Genomic DNA, 23,950 nt, shown 5'->3' with positions numbered 1-23,950 from the left:
ACACGGCATTTGAAACAGTCAATCACTATGTGCAGGACTTATTTTTACCCCATCAAGCAATCAATCCAAAATTCCTTTCCAGTCAAAACTTGCTCAGAAATGGGGTACATTACACTCAACCTCATGATTATATACTAAAAATAAAAACTCAATCATTCATTACTCTTTTTCTTTGTTATTCTTCTTGTAAACTTTTGCATAATAGCTTTACAAGAGTTTACTGAGAGGAAGGACAATGGGAAGATGGCTGAAGGATCAAAAGGAGAGGAAAAAGTAGGAAATTCGGACTCAAAATGCTCAGTTGCATGCTGCAGTATTCGTGGCAGGCGTAGCTGCTGCCGTTGCGGCCATTGCAGCTTCAATAGAGTGTACATTGTAGAATCAACAGAGTGTACATAGCTTCCATAAAGTTCTACACATACATATGAGTGGTTTCTAGCTTAGCTTTCATTGTTCAAGAAATTTTAGAAAATTCTAAGGATGCTACTCTACTAATGTTTTTGAGACATGGATGTAATTTTCACTCCATATGGATGTATAACTGTATATTATTGAATAAGTAGAGTTATATGCAAAGAAGTATTATATAGATAATCTATTTTTCATATACCTTAAAGGAAAAAAAAAAGTATATAGTTTATATGAGTTGAGTTCAATTTTTTATATTTATTTTGTATGAAAATAGGTTTATTTTGCAATGGAAAAATCTAAAAAAAATTCTATTTTACCTTACTGACAGATTTACAGACGGATTTTCTGTCTGTATTCAGAGTTTGGGATGATTTTTCAAGGTTTAAATTACAGACAGAAAATTCATCGAAAAATCCGTCTGTAGTTACCGACGGAAAATCTGTCGGAAAATCCGTCTATAATTACCGACGGAAAATCCGTCAGAAAATCTGTCGGTAATTACCGACAGAAAATCCGTCGGAAAGTGCGACGTGTAACGACCCAACTTTCAATACGTCATGATCGTACCAAAAGTAAGGCGTTACTGACCTGTTTACCTTATTAACTATTTACTATTAAGCCTTTAGTTCGATATCGCGATTCAATTTTAGTAAAAATACCAGAAATTTTTGTTTTTATTAATTAAAATCATATAGCAAACATCACCAAGTAATAATAATCACATAATTATTAATAATAGTAATATTATAAAAAAGAATTTAATTAGAATTCAGGTACAACTCCTATCCCTCTGCATAAAATAAAAACCTTAAGTAGTAAGGGCGAGGGAATTCTATGAAAGAATTTCAAGTCATAAACTTAACTCGTAAATAAATTCTAGAATCGCCCGCAGCTTCAAACTGAATCTTCGTACTTGTGTCACTGAAAGGGTGAAAGATTTTGGGGTGAGAACAAACCACACGTTCTCCGTAGGGAATGGGAATGCCGTAAAAGTAATGAAATAAAATGCAAATAATTAACATACTCAAGAAAACTATATTTCATCCTAAATCCAAAAGCCTTTTTAAAAGTTTTTCCTAGACAGTATGAATGATCAAACTGTTCCAAGCATAGGTTCATTAAGTCTATGCTGAACCAGTTTGATTTTTTATACTTTTCTAAACCGAAAACACAACGAAACACAACATTCAGCCCATCTCATAATCAACCACGGCCCTAGGCCCAAGCAGCTCAATCAACAACCAATTCATCACAATCCAACCAATTCTCAGCCACGAACACAAGTAAGAAGGTCCAAACACAATCAAGCAGTTATATCAAGTAGAGCAATTAGCAATTAACATAACTATTCACATAGGCAAACCAATTATAATATGCACACCCAAACAATGTCATATAAATGCATATGATGCATGCCTGTCCTACTGGTCATGAGCTCACGCGTCGGTTATGTTGCCAGACCCGACTCGGATAAGCGGGATTCAACCACCATCCTTATCCGTAGGTTCCACAAGCAAGCGGGACTAAACCACCATCCTTGCCCGGAACACGCAAGCGGGATTTAAACCACCGTCCTTGCCAAATAATTTATCAATATGTGAGCGGGACAAAACCACCATCCTCACTGCAGGCGGGACAAAACCACCATCCCTGCATAACAGTTTACGCACTGAGCAAGCGGGACTATACCACCATCCTTGCCAGGCCTCATCATATTCTCAATAACATCCACAGTCAATCAGACTCAAAATCTTATTTCAAAAAAAATCATTCTTGGCCCACTTTCAAATTACAAATGTATTCAGTTCACATGTTGCCAAGAACCACTTTTCTTAAGTAAATTTTCTTTTCAAAACTTTCAAACAACTTCATAACCAAGCCAGATTCAAAATCTCTTCTGAAAGACTCATAATCACTCATTTTCAAATTATTCGCTTCATCACTTTGAAATCAAGAGTTATTAATCAACAACCTTGGCAAGGACTCAAGACTTTAGGGAAGAATAACCTGCCTCATTTCTTAAACTCTTCAGAAATTCTCGGAATCATAGTTGCTTAAGTTGAGATAAATTAAAGTAAAGATTTAAAATCAAAACCAAAGCATGTAAGCCAAGAGTTCTAAACCAGTTTCAAAACCAAAATTGTTTAAGTCCAAAAAAAAACCCAATTTCTTTTCATTCTTAAATAAGAAACTCTCCCAAAGGTACTTCTTTAACCAAACTTCAAAACATAGGCCCCTTCATATTTAAATCAATCAGGTAACATGAACTTTAATTAAACAGTTTAACTCAAAACACCAATTTCTTAATAAATCATGAACCAATTCGTAGAACCTCTCAAGTCCAAATCTTTTTCTAAATCACATTTTAAAACAGAATCTAGATTTTTATGAAAATTCGGCAGCATCTCCCCTAAAACTTGGACTTTACCACCCTTACCGGTTCACTCTTTCTCAACAAGTCTTCCCCTTTCCTCAACAACTACCAAAAAAGAGGTTCTCAAATCAATAAGAAAATTCACAATTTACAATAGCCAACAGTTCGGTCATAACCCACAATTCCCACATAACCCATCAATTCAACTTTCACCTCATCAATTCGTAACTAACTTTCACTTATCATAGGATTCTTTCAAAATTAAACTCAATAAACTAGTATTCCAAGAAACTTGGTGTTAAGGTAATTTGGTCACAATAAAAACTTGTACCATCTCTCTTAAAATTATGTTGTTGTTTCCTAAGAAAATGCAGAAAAACAGCAGCAAGTAGTAAGTTTGATAAATTCCTTAAAAATCCAGTTTTCACCCAATGCCTTTCAAAAATTCACGACCTCAAACAAGACTCTTTTAGCTTTTTATTGAATCAAATTCCAGATTAATACCAAGTCATATAAAAAAGTTATGAAGTGAGAAACACAGCCAGGCCTTTTAGAATTCGGTTTCCAAAATCCAGTGAGTTATCCATACTCTTTTAAACATATCTACTTGGTTAAATAGGATATTGACATGAAATTTAAAATGAAGATTGTGGACACAGGAAGCTTGAAAATGACGTTGTTTTCAGCTCAAATACTTACCAGAATTGAAAGTTAAGTGAGTTGGAAGTTGGTGCTTCTGCAGTAAAGAAACAGAATTTTCTGCAGAAACCATCAATCTTCAAAAATTCATTTCTCCCAAAATACTCATCAATAAATTCTGAATTTTTTATGAGATGCTCAAAACACAGTAAAGTTTCATGCAAAAATAGTTTTATTCAAGTATATGAGCTGAGATGCTCCCAGAAATTGATTCTTTCTACTGTCATGCATGCAGAAATTCTGCCTTAAGCATTTTCAACAACCTTACTTATCAAAAACCACATTTGAACTTATAACCCTTCCAAAATCACACGTTTAACCTCTTTCCAGTTATTCAAATTGTCTTCATTGCCAACACAGCCCAAGAACCCAAAATCAATAATTCCCACGATGTCAAGTACTTAAGCATCATCAAACCTTTTCTTTTCTACACTATGCCAAGCATAATTTTCCATATACACTCATCATCATTCAAACACACAATAACTCATCAATTCACACCAACAAGCTCAGCAACAAAAGTAACACCATTTATTCTATCCCTTACAACATTCAGTACGCACAATCATCAAATCAATCACCAACTACAGTTATAATTCAACTCAATTCCATCCATATCAGAGAAAACAATATCAATTACAACTTCAAACACTCATAACAAAGCCCAAAGACATTCGCAGCCTTAACCTGAATTCAATAATCCAATTGAAGCACTAAAACATCATCAAACTTACTCCAAATTTCACAACCTCAAACCAAGCTTATTTCTATCAATTAGTCTCTCATAACAACAAAACTAATTACATTCACAGCAATAATCAAAACTCAATTCATCAGTTATCCATACCACAGCTTTTCAATAATTAACTCGGCATATTTTAATTTAATAAACTATACTAAATTAATCATTATTCACAACAGCATCTAAATTTAATCATAGCTCAGAATACTCACAACAACTAACTAATTTCAAATGCATTTCAAATCATTCATGTCAATTAAGAAATTCTTAACCATTTGCACTTATCAAAATAACTTTGTAGGCATTCTAAATTAAAAACGTTAAATCCCCTACCTCAAAGTCGAAACTCGCGGAAATCACTAAACCCAACAGCTCCATTGGCAGTTCTAACATTCGTTCGGCTCTCTTGGCAGCTACCATTGTGATTCTGGGCAGCTCCAGTGATGGTGAAAGGTCTCAGAATCAGCAAAACAGTGGCAGTAACGGTTCAGAGTGGAGCCAGAGTAGGGCCAGAGAAATAGCAACAGCAACAGTAGCTCCAGCAGCGGCATCAACCAAATAACAGCTCTGATGGCGGGACAGGCTCCGGCAACTCATAGAATTCAAAGGAAGAGGCAGAACAGGAGGTAATGATGAGTAGTGACATCCGATGAATTGCTTTAGAATCAGAACAGTTTCCTTGGCAAGCTCCAACAACCTTCCCGTGACGGCTACGGTGGCGCGGTGGTTCAGCGACGGCAACGACTTCCATCGACGGCGACCAGATGCGACGGGGCTAGAAACCGCAAGGCAGTTCGATGGTGATGGAGGCGCGACGGAGGCACAGCGGCTTTACTTTTCGCACACGAGCTCTCTCCTCTTCGTGGTGGTTCTCAGGCGACAGAACAGGCTTCACGGAAGGCAGAACAGCGACTGGGCAGTGACGAATGGCATGGCCTCGACAACGACACTCCTCGCTGCTCCACAAACGGCGACAAGGACGGCGGCGGTGGCAACGGCATCTCCCTCATCTCCGTCTCGGACTTTCCTCAACAACGCGTGGATGACGGCGGCGGCTCCATGGAACGGTGGTGACGGCGCAGCAAGGCGCGACGGCAGCTTCTCCTCAGCGGTGGCGAGCTCGCAGCAACGGCGACCACGGAGGCGCAGCGGGACGAGGTTGAACGGTGGAGTGCGACGGCTCCCTCTTCTCTTCTATCCTTTCTCTCTGTTGAGTGTGTGTGTGATATTTACGTTTAGGGAAGGAAAGGGGTGGGGTGCGGCTGAGGCAAAGGGAAGCTAGGGTTAGGGTTCTTCAATTTGGGAATTAGGGTTTCTGATTCAATTTGGGAATTTAGGTTTAGGAATTAGGATTTTATAAAAGAATATGGATAGTTATGAATAGATATTTTGATAAAATTGAATAGTAGAGTAATTTTAGAATCAAATATACTCTGTTAAAAATATTTAGGAACATTATTTATTAACATATTGCTAAGTTCAATCAATTATTTTTAATTTAAATTATAAAATGAACAAGTTAATTATATTTTGTAAAGTACAATTTAAATTCAAATATCAATTCTTTAGATTAAATCATATAAATCTCTATTTTTCTATCTCCGAAACTTTAATTTTAATTTATAAAATAATTAATTATAATAAAAATGGTACATAAATATTAATTGACTTAAACATAATGTGTTTATAAAAATTAATTTAATCATTTCTAGTAAATTAATTCCTATGAGTTTAAATTAATAACATAATTCATTCAAAATAGAATTTATTTAAATTAAATTATACAATTCTTTCTTATTTTTCAATTACCAAAATTATAATTTCAGTTATACCAAATATCTAATAAAGATTATATAAAAATTCTAATTAATTTAAACTTCAATTATCATGAAAATGTATTTAATTACCTTTAGTAAAATAATTTTCTTAAAATAAAGTTATCAACAAATATAATAAATCACAAATAACTAATTATTTGATTTTTCAAAAACTAGGGTTGTTACATTCTATCCACCTTAGAAAATTTTTCGCCCTCGAAAATTGTTATAAGAAAATAAATTTAAATTCAAATCAAAGAAAATGGAATCTATGAACAAAAATATAAGCATGGTCAAGAATGAAGATTCGGAAATAGTCAGAAAAGTAATTAGATTTACAAGCAAGGAAAGGTATACAAAAACAATAAGTTAAGGTTGAAAGATAAGCAAGTTATATGCTGACGAGGAAATCCAAAACAAGGAATTCAAATGAAAATAATGAAGAGATAACACAAGTTCACGTGGCACGAATACCGATTACACGTCGAATCAAAGCTAACTTCATAACCTCTAACGCTCCCAAACCCCGTTAATCGCATCACTTATAACTTCTATTTCGTCTATGATAACCTATTAGTGTTCCCATATACATAAATCATTAGTATTAAGTTGGCCAGACCTAATACCATGAGGCATGCAATGGTAAACCAACAATGTTAATCATCAGACAATCATGCATATAAAACTCAAACTCTTGTTATCAGAACACGTCATAAAGCATGACAGACACTCAGAGTATACAATGAAGCATAGTCAGTCCATTCCCAAGGCTCTAACAGGAACGAACTGCTCTGATACCATATTGTAACGACCCAACTTTCAATACGTCATGATCGTACCAAAAGTAAGGCGTTACTGACCTGTTTACCTTATTAACTATTTACTATTAAGCCTTTAGTTCGATATCGCGATTCAATTTTAGTAAAAATACCAGAAATTTTTGTTTTTATTAATTAAAATCATATAGCAAACATCACTAAGTAATAATAATCACATAATTATTAATAATAGTAATATTATACAAAAGAATTTAAATAGAATTCAGGTACAACTCCTATCCCTCTGCATAAAATAAAAACCTTAAGTAGTAAGGGCGAGGGAATTCTATGAAAGAATTTCAAGTCATAAACTTAACTCGTAAATAAATTCTAGAATCGCCCGCAGCTTCAAACTGAATCTTCGTACCTGTGTCACTGAAAGGGTGGAAGATTTTGGGGTGAGAACAAACCACACGTTCTCAGTAGGGAATGGGAATGCCGTAAAAGTAATGAAATAAAATGCAAATAATTAACATACTCAAGAAAACTATATTTCATCCTAAATCCAAAAGCCTTTTCAAAAGTTTTTCCTAGACAGTATGAATGATCAAACTGTTCCAAGCATAGGTTCATTAAGTCTATGCTGAACCAGTTTGGTTTTTTATACTTTTCTAAACCGAAAACACAACTAAACACAACATTCAGCCCATCTCATAATCAACCACGGCCCTAGGCCCAAGCAGCTCAATCAACAACCAATTCATCACAATCCAACCAATTCTCAGCCACAAACACAATTAAGAAGGTTCAAACACAATCAAGAAGTTATATCAAGTAGAGCAATTAGCAATTAACATAACTATTCACATAGGCAAACCAATTATAATATGCACACCCAAACAATGTCATATAAATGCATATGATGCATGCCTGTCCTACTGGCCATGAGCTCACGCGTCGGTTATGTTGCCAGACCCGACTCGGATAAGCGGGATTCAACTACCATCCTTATCCGTAGGTTCCACAAGCAAGCGGGACTAAACCACCAACCTTGCCCGGAACACGCAAGCAGGATTTAAACCACCGTCCTTGCCAAATAATTTATCAATATGTGAGCGGGACAAAACCACCATCCTCACTGCAGGCGGGACAAAACCACCATCCCTGCATAACAGTTTACGCACTGAGCAAGCAGGACTATACCACCATCCTTGCCAGGCCTCATCATATTCTCAATAACATCCACAATCAATCAGACTCAAAATCTTATTTCAAAAAAATCATTCTTGGCCCACTTTCAAATTACAAATGTATTCAGTTCACATCTTGCCAAGAACCACTTTTCTTAAGTAAATTTTCTTTTCAAAACTTTCAAACAACTTCATAACCAAGCCAGATTCAAAATCTCTTCTGAAAGACTCATAATCACTCATTTTCAAATTATTCGCTTCATCACTTTGAAATCAAGAGTTATTAATCAACAACCTTGGCAAGGACTCAAGACTTTAGGGAAGAATAACCTGCCTCATTTCTTAAACTCTTCAGAAATTCTCGGAATCATAGTTGCTTAAGTTGAGATAAATTAAAGTAAAGATTTAAAATCAAAACCAAAGCATGTAAGCCAAGAGTTCTAAACCAGTTTCAAAACCAAAATTGTTTAAGTCCAAAAAAAAACCCAATTTCTTTTCATTCTTAAATAAGAAACTCTCCCAAAGGTACTTCTTTAACCAAACTTCAAAACATAGGCCCCTTCATATTTAAATCAATCAGGTAACATGAACTTTAATTAAACAGTTTAACTCAAAACACCAATTTCTTAATAAATCATGAACCAATTCGTAGAACCTCTCAAGTCCAAATCTTTTTCTAAATCACATTTTAAAACAGAATCTAGATTTTTATGAAAATTCGGCAGCATCTCCCCTAAAACTTGGACTTTACCACCCTTACCGGTTCACTCTTTCTCAACAAGTCTTCCCCTTTCCTCAACAACTACCAAAAAAGAGGTTCTCAAATCAATAAGAAAATTCACAATTTACAATAGCCAACAGTTCGGTCATAACCCACAATTCCCACATAACCCATCAATTCAACTTTCACCTCATCAATTCGTAACTAACTTTCACTTATCATAGGATTCTTTCAAAATTAAACTCAATAAACTAGTATTCCAAGAAACTTGGTGTTAAGGTAATTTGGTCACAATCAAAACTTGTACCATCTCTCTTAAAATTCTGTTGTTGTTTCGTAAGAAAATGCAGAAAAACAGCAGCAAGTAGTAAGTTTGATAAATTCCTTAAAAATCCAGTTTTCACCCAATGCCTTTCAAAAATTCACGACATCAAACAAGACTCTTTTAGCTTTTTATTGAATCAAATTCCAGATTAATACCAAGTCATATAAAAAAGTTATGAAGTGAGAAACACAGCCAGGCCTTTTAGAATTCGGTTTCCAAAATCCAGTGAGCTATCCATACTCTTTTCAACATATCTACTTGGTTAAATAGGATATTGACATGAAATTTAAAATGAAGATTGTGGACACACGAAGCTTGAAAATGCCGTTGTTTTCAGCTCAAATACTTACCAGAATTGAAAGTTAAGTGAGTTCGAAGTTGGTGCTTCTGCAGTAAACAAACAGAATTTTCTGCAGAAACCATCAATCTTCAAAAATTCATTTCTCCCAAAATACTCATCAATAAAATCTGAATTTTTTATGAGATGCTCAAAACACAGTAAAGTTTCATGCAAAAATAGTTTTATTCAAGTATATGAGCTGAGATGCTCCCAGAAATTGATTCTTTCTACTGTCATGCATGCAGAAATTCTGCCTTAAGCATTTTCAACAACCTTACTTATCAAAAACCACATTTGAACTTATAACCCTTCCAAAATCACACGTTTAACCCCTTTCAAGTTATTCAAATTGTCTTCATTGCCAACACAGTCCAAGAACCCAAAATCAATAATTCCCACGATGTCAAGTACTTAAGCATCATCAAACCTTTTCTTTTCTACACTATGCCAAGCATAATTTTCCATATACACTCATCATCATTCAAACACACAATAACTCATCAATTCACACCAGCAAGCTCAGCAACAAAAGTAACACCATTTATTCTATCCCTTACAACATTCAGTACGCACAATCATCAAATCAATCACCAACTACAGTTATAATTCAACTCAATTCCATCCATATCAGAGAAAACAATATCAATTACAACTTCAAACACTCATAACAAAGCCCAAAGACATTCGCAGCCTTAACCTGAATTCAATAATCCAATTGAAGCACTAAAACATCATCAAACTTACTCCAAATTTCACAACCTCAAACCAAGCTTATTTCTATCAATTAGTCTCTCATAACAACAAAACTAATTACATTCACAGCAATAATCAAAACTCAATTCATCAGTTATCCATACCACAGCTTTTCAATAATTAACTCGGCATATTTTAATTTAATAAACTATACTAAATTAATCATTATTCACAACAGCATCTAAATTTAATCATAGCTCAGAATACTCACAACAACTAACTAATTTCAAATGCATTTCAAATCATTCATGTCAATTAAGAAATTCTTAACCATTTGCACTTATCAAAATAACTTTGTAGGCATTCTAAATTAAAAACGTTAAATCCCCTACCTCAAAGTCGAAACTCGCGGAAATCACTAAACCCAACAGCTCCATTGGCAGTTCTAACATTCGTTCGGCTCTCTTGGCAGCTACCATTGTGATTCTGGGCAGCTCCAGTGATGGTGAAAGGTCTCAGAATCAGCAAAACAGTGGCAGTAACGGTTCAGAGTGGAGCCAGAGTAGGGCCAGAGAAATAGCAACAGCAACAGTAGCTCCAGCAGCGGCATCAACCAAATAACAGCTCTGATGGCGGGAGAGGCTCCGGCAACTCATAGAATTCAAAGGAAGAGGCAGAACAGGAGGTAATGATGAGTAGTGACATCCGATGAATTGCTTTAGAATCAGAACAGTTTCCTTGGCAAGCTCCAACAACCTTCCCGTGACGGCTACGGTGGCGCGGTGGTTCAGCGACGGCAACGACTTCCATCGACGGCGACCAGATGCGACGGGGCTAGAAACCGCAAGGCAGTTCGATGGTGATGGAGGCGCGACGGAGGCACAGCGGCTTTACTTTTCGCACACGAGCTCTCTCCTCTTCGTGGTGGTTCTCAGGCGACAGAACAGGCTTCACGGAAGGCAGAACAGCGACTGGGCAGTGACGAACGGCATGGCCTCGACAACGACACTCCTCGCTGCTCCACAAACGGCGACAAGGACGGCGGCGGTGGCAACGGCATCTCCCTCATCTCCGTCTCGGACTTTCCTCAACAACGCGTGGATGACGGCGGCGGCTCCATGGAACGGTGGTGACGGCGCAGCAAGGCGCGACGGCAGCTTCTCCTCAGCGGTGGCGAGCTCGCAGCAACGGCGACCACGGAGGCGCAGCGGGACGAGGTTGAACGGTGGAGTGCGACGGCTCCCTCTTCTCTTCTATCCTTTCTCTCTGTTGAGTGTGTGTGTGATATTTACGTTTAGGGAAGGAAAGGGGTGGGGTGCGGCTGAGGCAAAGGGAAGCTAGGGTTAGGGTTCTTCAATTTGGGAATTAGGGTTTCTGATTCAATTTGGGAATTTAGGTTTAGGAATTAGGATTTTATAAAAGAATATGGATAGTTATGAATAGATATTTTGATAAAATTGAATAGTAGAGTAATTTTAGAATCAAATATACTCTGTTAAAAATATTTAGGAACATTATTTATTAACATATTGCTAAGTTCAATCAATTATTTCTAATTTAAATTATAAAATGAACAAGTTAATTATATTTTGTAAAGTACAATTTAAATTCAAATATCAATTCTTTAGATTAAATCATATAAATCTCTATTTTTCTATCTCCGAAACTTTAATTTTAATTTATAAAATAATTAATTATAATAAAAATGGTACATAAATATTAATTGACTTAAACATAATGTGTTTATAAAAATTAATTTAATCATTTCTAGTAAATTAATTCCTATGAGTTTAAATTAATAACATAATTCATTCAAAATAGAATTTATTTAAATTAAATTATACAATTCTTTCTTATTTTTCAATTACCAAAATTATAATTTCAGTTATACCAAATATCTAATAAAGATTATATAAAAATTCTAATTAATTTAAACTTCAATTATCATGAAAATGTATTTAATTACCTTTAGTAAAATAATTTTCTTAAAATAAAGTTATCAACAAATATAATAAATCACAAATAACTAATTATTTGATTTTTCAAAAACTAGGGTTGTTACATTCTATCCACCTTAGAAAATTTTTCGCCCTCGAAAATTGTTATAAGAAAATAAATTTAAATTCAAATCAAAGAAAATGGAATCTATGAACAAAAATATAAGCATGGTCAAGAATGAAGATTCGGAAATAGTCAGAAAAGTAATTAGATTTACAAGCAAGGAAAGGTATACAAAAACAATAAGTTAAGGTTGAAAGATAAGCAAGTTATATGCTGACGAGGAAATCCAAAACAAGGAATTCAAATGAAAATAATGAAGAGATAACACAAGTTCACGTGGCACGAATACCGATTACACGTCGAATCAAAGCTAACTTCATAACCTCTAACGCTCCCAAACCCCGTTAATCGCATCACTTATAACTTCTATTTCGTCTATGATAACCTATTAGTGTTCCCATATACATAAATCATTAGTATTAAGTTGGCCAGACCTAATACCATGAGGCATGCAATGGTAAACCAACAATGTTAATCATCAGACAATCATGCATATAAAACTCAAACTCTTGTTATCAGAACAAGTCATAAAGCATGACAGACACTCAGAGTATACAATGAAGCATAGTCAGTCCATTCCCAAGGCTCTAACAGGAACGAACTGCTCTGATACCATATTGTAACGACCCAACTTTCAATACGTCATGATCGTACCAAAAGTAAGGCGTTACTGACCTGTTTACCTTATTAACTATTTACTATTAAGCCTTTAGTTCGATATCGCGATTCAATTTTAGTAAAAGTACCAGAAATTTTTGTTTTTATTAATTAAAATCATATAGCAAACATCACTAAGTAATAATAATCACATAATTATTAATAATAGTAATATTATACAAAAGAATTTAAATAGAATTCAGGTACAACTCCTATCCCTCTGCATAAAATAAAAACCTTAAGTAGTAAGGGCGAGGGAATTCTATGAAAGAATTTCAAGTCATAAACTTAACTCGTAAATAAATTCTAGAATCGCCCGCAGCTTCAAACTGAATCTTCGTACCTGTGTCACTGAAAGGGTGGAAGATTTTGGGGTGAGAACAAACCACACGTTCTCAGTAGGGAATGGGAATGCCGTAAAAGTAATGAAATAAAATGCAAATAATTAACATACTCAAGAAAACTATATTTCATCCTAAATCCAAAAGCTTTTTCAAAAGTTTTTCCTAGACAGTATGAATGATCAAACTGTTCCAAGCATAGGTTCATTAAGTCTATGCTGAACCAGTTTGGTTTTTTATACTTTTCTAAACCGAAAACACAACTAAACACAACATTCAGCCCATCTCATAATCAACCACGGCCCTAGGCCCAAGCAGCTCAATCAACAACCAATTCATCACAATCCAACCAATTCTCAGCCACAAACACAATTAAGAAGGTTCAAACACAATCAAGAAGTTATATCAAGTAGAGCAATTAGCAATTAACATAACTATTCACATAGGCAAACCAATTATAATATGCACACCCAAACAATGTCATATAAATGCATATGATGCATGCCTGTCCTACTGGCCATGAGCTCACGCGTCGGTTATGTTGCCAGACCCGACTCGGATAAGCGGGATTCAACTACCATCCTTATCCGTAGGTTCCACAAGCAAGCGGGACTAAACCACCAACCTTGCCCGGAACACGCAAGCAGGATTTAAACCACCGTCCTTGCCAAATAATTTATCAATATGTGAGCGGGACAAAACCACCATCCTCACTGCAGGCGGGACAAAACCACCATCCCTGCATAACAGTTTACGCACTGAGCAAGCGGGACTATACCACCATCCTTGCCAGGCCTCATCATATTCTCAATAACATCCACAGTCAATCAGACTCAAAATCTTATTTCAAAAAAGTCATTCTTGGCCCACTTTCAAATTACAAATGTATTCAGTTCACATCTTGCCAAGAACCACTTTTCTTAAGTAAATTTTCTTTTCAAAACTTTCAAACAACTTCATAACCAAGCCAGATTCAAAATCTCTTCTGAAAGACTCATAATCACTCATTTTCAAATTATTCGCTTCATCACTTTGAAATCAAGAGTTATTAATCAACAACCTTGGCAAGGACTCAAGACTTTAGGGAAGAATAACCTGCCTCATTTCTTAAACTCTTCAGAAATTCTCGGAATCATAGTTGCTTAAGTTGAGATAAATTAAAGTAAAGATTTAAAATCAAAACCAAAGCATGTAAGCCAAGAGTTCTAAACCAGTTTCAAAACCAAAATTGTTTAAGTCCAAAAAAAAACCCAATTTCTTTTCATTCTTAAATAAGAAACTCTCCCAAAGGTACTTCTTTAACCAAACTTCAAAACATAGGCCCCTTCATATTTAAATCAATCAGGTAACATGAACTTTAATTAAACAGTTTAACTCAAAACACCAATTTCTTAATAAATCATGAACCAATTCGTAGAACCTCTCAAGTCCAAATCTTTTTCTAAATCACATTTTAAAATAGAATCTAGATTTTTATGAAAATTCGGCAGCATCTCCCCTAAAACTTGGACTTTACCACCCTTACCGGTTCCCTCTTTCTCAACAAGTCTTCCCCTTTCCTCAACAACTACCAAAAAAGAGGTTCTCAAATCAATAAGAAAATTCACAATTTACAATAGCCAACAGTTCGGTCATAACCCACAATTCCCACATAACCCATCAATTCAACTTTCACCTCATCAATTCGTAACTAACTTTCACTTATCATAGGATTCTTTCAAAATTAAACTCAATAAACTAGTATTCCAAGAAACTTGGTGTTAAGGTAATTTGGTCACAATCAAAACTTGTACTATCTCTCTTAAAATTCTGTTGTTGTTTCGTAAGAAAATGCAGAAAAACAGCAGCAAGTAGTAAGTTTGATAAATTCCTTAAAAATCCAGTTTTCACCCAATGCCTTTCAAAAATTCACGACATCAAACAAGACTCTTTTAGCTTTTTATTGAATCAAATTCCAGATTAATACAAAGTCATATAAAAAAGTTATGAAGTCAGAAACACAGCCAGGCCTTTTAGAATTCGGTTTCCAAAATCCAGTGAGCTATCCATACTCTTTTCAACATATCTACTTGGTTAAATAGGATATTGACATGAAATTTAAAATGAAGATTGTGGACACACGAAGCTTGAAAATGCCGTTGTTTTCAGCTCAAATACTTACCAGAATTGAAAGTTAAGTGAGTTGGAAGTTGGTGCTTCTGCAGTAAACAAACAGAATTTTCTGCAGAAACCATCAATCTTCAAAAATTCATTTCTCCCAAAATACTCATCAATAAAATCTGAATTTTTTATGAGATGCTCAAAACACAGTAAAGTTTCATGCAAAAATAGTTTTATTCAAGTATATGAGCTGAGATGCTCCCAGAAATTGATTCTTTCTACTGTCATGCATGCAGAAATTCTGCCTTAAGCATTTTCAACAACCTTACTTATCAAAAACCACATTTGAACTTATAACCCTTCCAAAATCACACGTTTAACCCCTTTCAAGTTATTCAAATTGTCTTCATTGCCAACACAGTCCAAGAACCCAAAATCAATAATTCCCACGATGTCAAGTACTTAAGCATCATCAAACCTTTTCTTTTCTACACTATGCCAAGCATAATTTTCCATATACACTCATCATCATTCAAACACACAATAACTCATCAATTCACACCAGCAAGCTCAGCAACAAAAGTAACACCATTTATTCTATCCCTTACAACATTCAGTACGCACAATCATCAAATCAATCACCAACTACAGTTATAATTCAACTCAATTCCATCCATATCAGAGAAAACAATATCAATTACAACTTCAAACACTCATAACAAAGCCCAAAGACATTCGCAGCCTTAACCTGAATTCAATAATCCAATTGAAGCACTAAAACATCATCAAACTTACTCCAAATTTCACAACCTCAAACCAAGCTTATTTCTATCAATTAGTCTCTCATAACAACAAAACTAATTACATTCACAGCAATAATCAAAACTCAATTCATTAGTTATCCATACCACAGCTTTTCAATAATTAACTCGGCATATTTCAATTTAATAAACTATACTAAGTTAATCATTATTCACAACAGCATCTAAATTTAATCACAGCTCAGAATACTCACAACAACGAACTAATTTCAAATGCATTTCAAATCGTTCATGTCAATTAAGAAATTCTTAACCATTTGCACTTATCCAAATAACTGTGTAGGCATTCTAAATTAAAAGCGTTAAATCCCCTACCTCAAAGTCAAAACTCGCGGAAATCACTAAACCCAACAGCTCCATTGGCAGTTCTAACATCCGTTCGGCTCTCTTGGCAGCTACCATTGTGATTCTGGGCAGCTCCAGTGATGGTGAAAGGTCTCAGAATCAGCAAAACAGTGGCAGTAACGGTTCAGAGTGGAGCCAGAGTAGGGCCAGAGAAATAGCAACAGCAACAGTAGCTCCAGCAGCGGCATCAACCAAATAACAGCTCTGATGGCGGGAGAGGCTCCGGCAACTCACAAAATTCAAAGGAAGAGGCAGAACAGGAGGTAATGATGAGTAGTGACATCCGATGAATTGCTTTAGAATCAGAACAGTATCCTTGGCAAGCTCCAACAACCTTCCCGGTGACGGCTACGGCGGCGCGGTGGTTCGGCGACGGCAACGACTTCCATCGACGGCGACCAGACGCGACGGGGATAGAAATCGCAAGGCAGTTCGATGGTGATGGAGGCGCGACGGAGGCACAGTGGCGTTACCTTTCGCGCACGAGCTCTCTCCTCTTCGTGGTGGTTCTCAGGCGACAGAACAGGCTTCACGAAAGGCAGAACAGCGACTGGGCAGTGATGAACGGCATGGCCTCGACAACAACACTCCTCGCTGCTCCACAAACGGCGACAAGGACGGCGGTGGTGGCGACGGCATCTCCCTCATTTCCGTCTCGGACTTCCCTCAACAACACGTGGATGACGGCAGCGGCTCCATGGAACGGTGGTGACGGCGCAGCAAGGCGCGGCGGGACGAGGTTGAACGGTGGAGTGCGACGACTCCCTCTTCTCTTCTACCCTTTCTCTCTGTTGAGTGTGTGTGTGATATTTACGTTTAGGGAAGGAAAGGGGTGGGGTGCGGCTGAGGCAAAGGGAAGCTAGGGTTAGGGTTCCTCAATTTGGGAATTAGGGTTTCTGATTCAATTTGGGAATTTAGGTTTAGGAATTAGGATTTTATAAAAGAATATGGATAGTTATGAATAGATATTTTGATAAAATTGAATAGTAGAGTAATTTTAGAATCAAATATACTCTGTTAAAAATATTTAGGAACATTATTTATCAACATATTGCTAAGTTCAATCAATTATTTCTAATTTAAATTATAAAATGAACAAGTTAATTATATTTTGTAAAGTACAATTTAAATTTAAATATCAATTCTTTAGATTAAATCATATAAATCTCTATTTTTCTATCTCCGAAACTTTAATTTCAATTTATAAAATAATTCATTATAATAAAAATGGTACATAAATATTAATTGACTTAAACATAAAAGTGTTTAAAAAAATTAATTTAATCATTTCTAGTAAATTAATTCCTATGAGTTCAAATTAATAACATAGTTCATTTAAAATAGAATTTATTTAAATTAAATTATACAATTCTTTCTTATTTTTCAATTACCAAAATTATAATTTCAGTTATACCAAATATCTAATAAAGATTATATAAAAATTCTAATTAATTTAAACTTCAATTATCATGAAAATGTATTTAATTACCTTTAGTAAAATAATTTTCTTAAAATAAAGTTATCAACAAATATAATAAATCACAAATAACTAATTATTTGATTTTTCAAAAACTAGGGTTGTTACATTCTATCCACCTTAGAAAATTTTTCGCCCTCGAAAATTGTTATAAGAAAATAAATTTAAATTCAAATCAAAGAAAATGGAATCTATGAACAAAAATATAAGCATGGTCAAGAATGAAGATTCGGAAATAGTCAGAAAAGTAATTAGATTTACAAGCAAGGAAAGGTATACAAAAACAATAAGTTAAGGTTGAAAGATAAGCAAGTTATATGCTGACGAGGAAATCCAAAACAAGGAATTCAAATGAAAATAATGAAGAGATAACACAAGTTCACGTGGCACGAATACCGATTATACGTCGAATCAAAGCTAACTTCATAACCTCTAACGCTCCCAAACCCCGTTAATCGCATCACTTATAACTTCTATTTCGTCTATGATAACCTATTAGTGTTCCCATATACATAAATCATTAGTATTAAGTTGGCCAGACCTAATACCATAAGGCATGCAATGGTAAACCAACAGTGTTAATCATCAGACAATCATGCATATAAAACTCAAACTCTTGTTATCAGAACAAGTCACAAAGCATGACAGACACTCAGAGTATACAATGAAGCATAGTCAGTCCATTCCCAAGGCTCTAACAGGAACGAACTGCTCTGATACCATATTGTAACGACCCAACTTTCAATACGTCATGATCGTACCAAAAGTAAGGAGTTACTGACCTGTTTACCTTATTAACTATTTACTATTAAGCCTTTAGTTCGATATCGCGATTCAATTTTAGTAAAAATACCAGAAATTTTTGTTTTTATTAATTAAAATCATATAGCAAACATCACTAAGTAATAATAATCACATAATTATTAATAATAGTAATATTATACAAAAGAATTTAAATAGAATTCAGGTACAACTCCTATCCCTCTGCATAAAATAAAAACCTTAAGTAGTAAGGGCGAGGGAATTCTATGAAAGAATTTCAAGTCATAAACTTAACTCGTAAATAAATTCTAGAATCACCCGCAGCTTCAAACTGAATCTTCGTACCTGTGTCACTGAAAGGGTGGAAGATTTTGGGGTGAGAACAAACCACACGTTCTCAGTAGGGAATGGGAATGCCGTAAAAGTAATGAAATAAAATGCAAATAATTAACATACTCAAGAAAACTATATTTCATCCTAAATCCAAAAGCCTTTTTAAAAGTTTTTCCTAGACAGTATGAATGATCAAACTGTTTCAAGCATAGGTTCATTAAGTCTATGCTGAACCAGTTTGGTTTTTTATACTTTTCTAAACCGAAAACACAACCAAACACAACATTCAGCCCATCTCATAATCAACCACGGCCCTAGGCCCAAGCAGCTCAATCAACAACCAATTCATCACAATCCAACCAATTCTCAGCCACAAACACAAGTAAGAAGGTTCAAACACAATCAAGCAGTTATATCAAGTAGAGCAATTTGAAATTAACATAACTATTCACATAGGCAAACCAATTATAATATGCACACCCAAACAATGTCATATAAATTCATATGATGCATGCCTGTCCTACTGGCCATGAGCTCACGCGTCGGTTATGTTGCCAGACCCGACTCGGATAAGCGGGATTCAACCACCATCCTTATCCGTAGGTTCCACAAGCAAGCGGGACTAAACCACCATCCTTGCCCGGAATACGCAAGCAGGATTTAAACCACCGTCCTTGCCAAATAATTTATCAATATGTGAGCGGGACAAAACCACCATCCTCACTGCAGGCGGGACAAAACCACCATCCCTGCATAACAGTTTACGCACTGAGCAAGCGGGACTATACCACCATCCTTGCCAGGCCTCATCATATTCTCAATAACATCCACAGTCAATCAGACTCAAAATCTTATTTCAAAAAAATCATTCTTGGCCCACTTTCAAATTACAAATGTATTCAGTTCACATCTTGCCAAGAACCACTTTTCTTAAGTAAATTTTCTTTTCAAAACTTTCAAACAACTTCATAACCAAGCCAGATTCAAAATCTCTTCTGAAAGACTCATAATCACTCATTTTCAAATTATTCGCTTCATCACTTTGAAATCAAGAGTTATTAATCAACAACCTTGGCAAGGACTCAAGACTTTAGGGAAGAATAACCTGCCTCATTTCTTAAACTCTTCAGAAATTCTCGGAATCATAGTTGCTTAAGTTGAGATAAATTAAAGTAAAGATTTAAAATCAAAACCAAAGCATGTAAGCCAAGAGTTCTAAACCAGTTTCAAAACCAAAATTGTTTAAGTCCAAAAAAAACCCAATTTCTTTTCATTCTTAAATCAGAAACTCTCCCAAAGGTACTTCTTTAACCAAACTTCAAAACATAGGCCCCTTCATATTTAAATCAATCAGGTAACATGAACTTTAATTAAACAGTTTAACTCAAAACACCAATTTCTTAATAAATCATGAACCAATTCGTAGAACTTCTCAAGTCCAAATCTTTTTCTAAATCACATTTTAAAATAGAATCTAGATTTTTATGAAAATTCGGCAGCATCTCCCCTAAAACTTGGACTTTACCACCCTTACCGGTTCCCTCTTTCTCAACAAGTCTTCCCCTTTCCTCAACAACTACCAAATAAGAGGTTCTCAAATCAATAAGAAAATTCACAATTTACAATAGCCAACAGTTCGGTCATAACCCACAATTCCCACATAACCCATCAATTCAACTTTCACCTCATCAATTCGTAACTAACTTTCACTTATCATAGGATTCTTTCAAAATTAAACTCAATAAACTAGTATTCCAAGAAACTTGGTGTTAAGGTAATTTGGTCACAATAAAAACTTGTACCATCTCTCTTAAAAATATGTTGTTGTTTCCTAAGAAAATGCAGAAAAACAGCAGCAAGTAGTAAGTTTGATAAATTCCTTAAAAATCCAGTTTTCACCCAATGCCTTTCAAAAATTCACGACCTCAAACAAGACTCTTTTAGCTTTTTATTGAATCAAATTCCAGATTAATACCAAGTCATATAAAAAAGTTATGAAGTGAGAAACACAGCCAGGCCTTTTAGAATTCGGTTTCCAAAATCCAGTGAGCTATCCATACTCTTTTCAACATATCTACTTGGTTAAATAGGATATTGACATGAAATTTAAAATGAAGATTGTGGACACACGAAGCTTGAAAATGCCGTTGTTTTCAGCTCAAATACTTACCAGAATTGAAAGTTAAGTGAGTTGGAAGTTGGTGCTTCTGCACTAAAGAAACAGAATTTTCTGCAGAAACCATCAATCTTCAAAAATTCATTTCTCCCAAAATACTCATCATTAAATTATGAATTTTTTATGAGATGCTCAAAACACAGTAAAGTTTCATGCAAAAATAGTTTTATTCAAGTATATGAGCTGAGATGCTCCCAGAAATTGATTCTTTCTACTGTCATGCATGCAGAAATTCTGCCTTAAGCATTTTCAACAACCTTACTTATCAAAAACCACATTTGAACTTATAACCCTTCCAAAATCACACGTTTAACCTCTTTCCAGTTATTCAAATTGTCTTCATTGCCAACACAGCCCAAGAACCCAAAATCAATAATTCCCACGATGTCAAGTACTTAAGCATCATCGAACCTTTTCTTTTCTACACTATGCCAAGCATAATTTTCCATATACACTCATCATCATTCAAACACACAATAACTCATCAATTCACACCAGCAAGCTCAGCAACAAAAGTAACACCATTTATTCTATCCCTTACAACATTCAGTACGCACAATCATCAAATCAATCACCAACTACAGTTATAATTCAACTCAATTCCATCCATATCAGAGAAAATAATATCAATTACAACTTCAAACACTCATAACAAAGCCCAAAGACATTCGCAGCCTTAACCTGAATTCAATAATCCAATTGAAGCACTAAAACATCATCAAACTTACTCCAAATTCCACAACCTCAAACCAAGCTTATTTCTATCAATTAGTCTCTCATAACAACAAAACTAATTACATTCACAGCAATAATCAAAACTCAATTCATTAGTTATCCATACCACAGCTTTTCAATAATTAACTCGGCATATTTCAATTTAATAAACTATACTAAGTTAATCATTATTCACAACAGCATCTAAATTTAATCACAGCTCAGAATACTCACAACAACTAACTAATTTCAAATGCATTTCAAATCATTCATGTCAATTAAGAAATTCTTAACCATTTGCACTTATCCAAATAACTTTGTAGGCATTCTAAATTAAAAGCGTTAAATCCCCTACCTCAAAGTCAAAACTCGCGGAAATCACTAAACCCAACAGCTCCATTGGCAGTTCTAACATCCGTTCGGCTCTCTTGGCAGCTACCATTGTGATTCTGGGCAGCTCCAGTGATGGTGAAAGGTCTCAAAATCAGCAAAACAGTGGCAGTAACGGTTCAGAGTCGAGCCAGAGTAGGGCCAGAGAAATAGCAACAGCAACAGTAGCTCCAGCAGCGGCATCAACCAAATAACAGCTCTGATGGCGGGAGAGGCTCCGGCAACTCACAGAATTCAAAGGAAGAGGCAGAACAGGAGGTAATGATGAGTAGTGACATCCGATGAATTGCTTTAGAATCAGAACAGTATCCTTGGCAAGCTCCAACAACCTTCCCGGTGACGGCTACGGCGGCGCGGTGGTTCGGCGACGGCAACGACTTCCATCGACAGCGACCAGACGCGACGGGGCTAGAAACCGCAAGGCAGTTCGATGGTGATGGAGGCGCGACGGAGGCACAGTGGCGTTACCTTTCGCGCTCGAGCTCTCTCCTCTTCGTGGTGGTTCTCAGGCGACAGAACAGGCTTCACGGAAGGCAGAACAGCGACTGGGCAGTGACGAACGGCATGGCCTCGACAACGACACTCCTCGCTGCTCCACAAACGGCGACAAGGACGGCGGCGGTGGCGACGGCATCTCCCTCATCTCCGTCTCGGACTTCCCTCAACAACGCGTGGATGACGGCAGCGGCTCCATGGAACGGTGGTGACGGCGCAGCAAGGCGCGACGGCAGCTTCTCCTCGGCGGTGGCGAGCTCACAGCAATGGCGACCATGGAGGCGTGGCGGGACGAGGTTGAACGGTGGAGTGCGACGGCTCCCTCTTCTCTTCTATCCTTTCTCTCTGTTGAGTGTGTGTGTGATATTTACGTTTAGGGAAGGAAAGGGGTGGGGTGCGGCTGAGGCAAAGGGAGGCTAGGGTTAGGGTTCCTCAATTTGGGAATTAGGGTTTCTGATTCAATTTGGGAATTTAGGTTTAGGAATTAGGATTTTATAAAAGAATATGGATAGTTATGAATAGATATTTTGATAAAATTGAATAGTAGAGTAATTTTAGAATCAAATATACTCTGTTAAAAATATTTAGGAACATTATTTATCAACATATTGCTAAGTTCAATCAATTATTTCTAATTTAAATTATAAAATGAACAAGTTAATTATATTTTGTAAAGTACAATTTAAATTTAAATATCAATTCTTTAGATTAAATCATATAAATCTCTATTTTTCTATCTCCGAAACTTTAATTTCAATTTATAAAATAATTAATTATAATAAAAATGGTACATAAATATTAATTGACTTAAACATAAAGTGTTTATAAAAATTAATTTAATCATTTCTAGTAAATTAATTCCTATGAGTTCAAATTAATAACATAATTCATTCAAAATAGAATTTATTTAAATTAAATTATACAATTCTTTCTTATTTTTCAATTACCAAAATTATAATTTCAATTATACCAAATATCTAATAAAGATTATATAAAAATTCTAATTAATTTAAACTTCAATTATCATGAAAATGTATTTAATTACCTTTAGTAAAATAATTTTCTTAAAATAAAGTTATCAACAAATATAATAAATCACAAATAACTAATTATTTGATTTTTCAAAAACTAGGGTTTTTACACGACGTTGCAGGGAAATGGATGGAGAATTTACAGAGGGAAAATCCATCAGTAACTGGTAAAAATCT

General features: G+C 35.5%; 1 long non-coding RNA gene across 1 annotated transcript; it reads right to left on the bottom strand.

Annotated features, from left to right (window-relative positions):
• Window positions 1–1,120: 1,120 nt before the first annotated feature.
• On the bottom strand, window positions 1,121–23,254 carry LOC140178288 (uncharacterized). The gene is made up of 5 exons (XR_011870882.1): window positions 22,213–23,254; window positions 16,366–18,987; window positions 10,463–13,139; window positions 4,560–7,236; window positions 1,121–1,332 (listed from the first exon to the last, which is right to left on the bottom strand). It is a non-coding gene; the product is annotated as an uncharacterized lncRNA (long non-coding RNA).
• Window positions 23,255–23,950: the final 696 nt, after the last annotated feature.

Source organism: Arachis hypogaea, chromosome 14 (genome assembly GCF_003086295.3).
Source record: "Arachis hypogaea cultivar Tifrunner chromosome 14, arahy.Tifrunner.gnm2.J5K5, whole genome shotgun sequence".
NCBI lineage: Eukaryota > Viridiplantae > Streptophyta > Magnoliopsida > Fabales > Fabaceae > Arachis > Arachis hypogaea.
The sequence above is the reverse complement of the archived record's forward strand: the minus strand, read 5'-3'. Positions and strand labels throughout refer to the sequence as shown.